Consider the following 4,342-nt stretch of genomic DNA (forward strand, 5'->3'; position numbering starts at 1 on the left):
AACCAAGAATATAATTTCTTGGTATCTTTAATTTATAGTATAACCAAGTGAAAAAAACTTTCGACATCTATCTCTAATACAGAGTATTTTAGTAATAAGTTATGACACCTTTTGACTACCTGTATATGGAAATAGGACTTCAACATTAATTAATTTTATCAGCCTTCATATTACTTCTGGGTCTGGCTGTAGCTCCCACTGATGAGACCTCAATTAAGGTCAAAACCTGTCTGGGTAGTGGCCCTTCATATCATGCATAGCATTATACTTTCCATAAGGATATGGGACCCTCTGTAGCTCAGTCAGTATAGACAAAGCCCTTTCGTTGGAAAGACCTGGGTTTCGATTCCTGTCAGTGACCTCACAGCCAGTCAAGTCATTCCTGTCAGTCACGGTCTCTTTTGATGAAAGGTGAATTAGTTGGTCTCATACAGAGGTAGGGATTTTTCGTCCCCCAGAACAGGCAAACCAGCCCCATGAACACACATGGATTACAGTCATGAATATATGACAGTCCCAAGCCTGGATAAAATGGGGGGAGGGGGGGAGAGAAAACAGTAGTGAACTACCCTGTAAAAAAAATCTCACCAGGAATTCTTTGTGGGCAATGCCTACAGAGTCACCTATGGTCGGAAACGACTGAAAGGGTAATTATTATTATTATTAGTCACCTCCAGGGAGTCCAAGGACTCATCGAGGGAGGGCATCTACTCTAGAGCTCTGCTTCCACCACTCACAATCCACCAACTGATCGCAACTACATCAACGCCATCTACCACCGACCACCACTAGCATTTCCACAGACAATCACAAACATCCATGCCCATGGTGGGATTCGAACCCACAGCCTCTTGAGTGGAGAACGAACACACTAATCACTCGGTCAGCCAGGCTGGCATAAGGATATGTGCTTTGCATTATGAGATACTAAGGCAATTGATGTGAAGTCATTAGCCTCTATATACAAGTAGTCCAGTTGTGAAATTACTTCACGTGCAAACTTTGTTTGCTTACACTTGGATAAAGGATGAAACCAAGAATAACTTCTTGGCATCTTTAATTTATAGTATAACCAAGTGAAAAAACTTTCAATAATTAATTTTATGTCTTCTTTTTATATCCTAAAAGAAAAAAAAAATTATTGCAATTTGATGCAACATGGGGGGGGGGAATATAAAATATGTTCTTTCTTATGGTTATATCAGTTACTGTTCTACATTATGAGAGAAGGTCTTCTCTCATAATGTAGAACAGTAATACAGCTCCTAGGAGCTAAGTTCACATTATGGGTAAATATCAAGAATAGTGATCGGATCTTGCTCCACCTTTGACATGAGTTGCCCCAGCTTGCACTACCTTAAGGGTCAGTTGCTGCAGTATCCAGGTATTTGTTTAAGCTTGGAATCGGCGAACTTTATATAGTTTCTACTATATTCAGCATGAAACTCCGTGAGTTTCTTATTCGGCTAAGAAACGATGTGGGATATAATATCCCTTAACTTAAACAATCATCTCATTTTCCCTGTCTGCATCCCAACAGCATCACTGACATTCTTAATCTTCACGCTTGAGAAATATAATTTCATCATACTCTTATCACATAATCACCATAAAAAAACTCTCCCCTCATCTTCCTTCTTTCATTCTCTGCTTTATACTCGTCTCTGAATAAACCCAATGATGAATCAACTTTAGTACTGTATTATTAAAAACTTAAAACAAATTGTGACCTGGTGATGAGAGGTTTGCATGCATCTAATATCTTGCACCTTGCAAACATCCACTTGTATACTGCAGTCCCCCACCACCCTAACAAATTTCCTGGCTATTGATTCTGGACTGAAGTGGTCTGCAAGAACATATCAAATATGAGTGTTTCTTGTTCTCATAAACATCTGGACAGTTGTCAAGAATGTAGAGGGCCTCTGCATTCGTGATTTTGTGTATTACAACTAATGAATGTAGGCCACACGAAGTAATACAAGTTCACACACCACCACACTATTCCTTTTTAGGGAACGCTGGGAAGTTCGCGCAATTTCGGAAAATGCTTAATTTTTTAATAAATTGATATTTTGTTAGGAACTCTTTCCAGATGAACGGTCGTCCTGATCACATGTAAGTCTAGGGGTGACCGGAGGGGACGCACCGACGCGTGAAGAGGCATCTCGTATCGCTTCGCAACCCGAATTCACGTGACTGGAAAGGAGAAGAAACGGAAGTGACATCAGACGTCATTTTGATGCACGATCTTTTTACAGGACGAGAAGCATCTCGAGTAAGAAGAAATGCAGCCGATATATAGCTAATTGCTATAAACGTTTATAAATGTTAGGTTAGAAGGAGGAAAGCATCTCGCTGGTACCTAACCCAACCAATGGTCTGGTGCAAATTCCCGTACGAGATACGGGAACCGCTAAAAACTATCGTCGCTGAGACGGCAGCTGAGCTGCACGTCACGGCGACGCCAACTTGGAGTAACTCCCGTTTCATCCCCCCTTCCAGTGACGTTACACCCGGTTGCGAACGAAGACGGGATACCTCACACGTAAAAATGCGTCCGCTCCGGTCTTCCGTAGCCTGTCATGTTAACGAACTGCCCATTGGAAGAGAAAGAGTCCGATTTTGGAAATGGATTCATTCAAAAACAAATAAAGAGCGCCAATTTCTATGAGTTGTGCTATTATCATTGAAAGGTAAGAAATTGCCTGATATGCTACGTTTCGCATTTAAACAGGAGTGATTCTAAATAACTAGAACCTTCCTTTTCTTACCATCCCAAGATGCAGACTTAGAGAACAAATGGACTAACAAGCATGATTTCAATTTTCATTCCTTACATAGATAATGAAATGCTATTATTATTATTATAAATTTTTGAAATTTTCGAAGGAAAATGTTTTCTGCAAATGTATGAAGAAAATGCAATAATTTTTCAAGGAAAGGTAATGGGTAAGATGCAGGGAAAAGGCGAAGCAGAAATTTTTGGAACAGTTTAGAATGGCATAGCTTCACCCAAATTAAAGAGCTACCAGTGAATACAAGTGGACAGAACAGAAACATTATTTTCCATCATGCACAGAATCACTAAGAAATTTACCAGACTACGGATGAAAAGTATTCTTTAATATAATGCGCAGTAATAGTGATATATCAAGTAGCATTCAACTAACATAACTTCATGCATCCAATTAACTTTTTCATCCCGAAGCAGACTACAACTCAACACGACAATAAAAATCTTGCATTAATTGAAAGATTCTGAAGTCTTATCATTCCTTTGCATCTTTATTAAAAGCATTTGGCAAATAAGTTTATAATAATCTCAGATAATTAAAAATATATATAATTTTTAAAAAATTGTCATTTGTTTCGAAAGTAGTTTCATAAAAATTATTCAAGTAAACTTGTACACAGCCTCCGTGGCGCAATCGGCTAGCGCGTTCGGCTGTTAACCGAAAGGTTGGTGGTTCGAGCCCACCCGGGGGCGGAGTGTTTTTATTATAAATAATGCTTAATTTAGAAAACCTATTTTTATTAAAATAGCCTTCACCATGTACATACTGGAATATTTCCAAGATTTTTGTTATAATAGTACTCACTTGCCTATCCTCCTCGTGCCCACTTAAGGCAGAGATCCGACTTTTCCAGTTAACGCTGTCTTTTGAAACTAATTTTACTGCTTTCCCAACTATATATCCTCCTTTCTTCGATTATCAATGATTCTGGTATTAAGAGTTATATACCACTCTTCGTCTTATTAATATTATATAAATATATATTATATTTAGTATTATTATATTATATACTATATAATATATAATACTTTTCCTCCTATATATTCTCCTTTCTTCGATTATCAATGATTCTGGTATTATTTAGTATTATTATATAATTATATTATATACTGTATATTATATAATAATTTTGACTCAAAATTCAAAAGCGATAGCACAATTGATTACAGTAAAACCTCTTTTTTACACTTTTCATGGGACTGATGGAAAAAAGTGCAAATAGCAGGAAATGCAAAAAAAAAAAAAAAAAAAAAAAAAAACATTTAAAAAAGGCTAAAAGATGACTTACTGCTAGTATGTGAGTCTACATACTAGATTACAAAACTTAATAACTGAAAATAAATGAATTTACAATGACTTGCATTTATCTATTTTTAAAAAAATCTTTAATTGTTGATTGTTTTTGCTTTTCGTTTTTTTTTTTTTTTTTTTTTTTTTTTTTTTTTTTTTTTTTTTTTTTGACAATGCGCCAGATTGCTTTGCATTGAGTTCAATGCTTGACCTGTTTTTTTTTTACTATAGTGTTCATTAAGATCTTGGACACG

The 4,342-nt window shown here is 36.5% G+C and overlaps 1 non-coding gene across 1 annotated transcript; it reads left to right on the forward strand.

The window, feature by feature from the left end:
• The first annotated feature begins 3,416 nt into the window (after positions 1-3,416).
• On the forward strand, positions 3,417-3,490 carry TRNAN-GUU (transfer RNA asparagine (anticodon GUU)). Its single transcript has one exon. It is a non-coding gene; the product is annotated as a tRNA-Asn (tRNA).
• The last annotated feature ends 852 nt before the right edge of the window (positions 3,491-4,342 follow it).

The sequence above is a fragment of the Typopeltis vanoorti genome, chromosome 12, assembly GCF_054136105.1.
Source record: "Typopeltis vanoorti isolate ZY-2024b chromosome 12, IOZ_Tvanoo_1.0, whole genome shotgun sequence".
In the NCBI taxonomy this organism is placed as follows: Eukaryota; Metazoa; Arthropoda; class Arachnida; order Uropygi; family Thelyphonidae; genus Typopeltis; species Typopeltis vanoorti.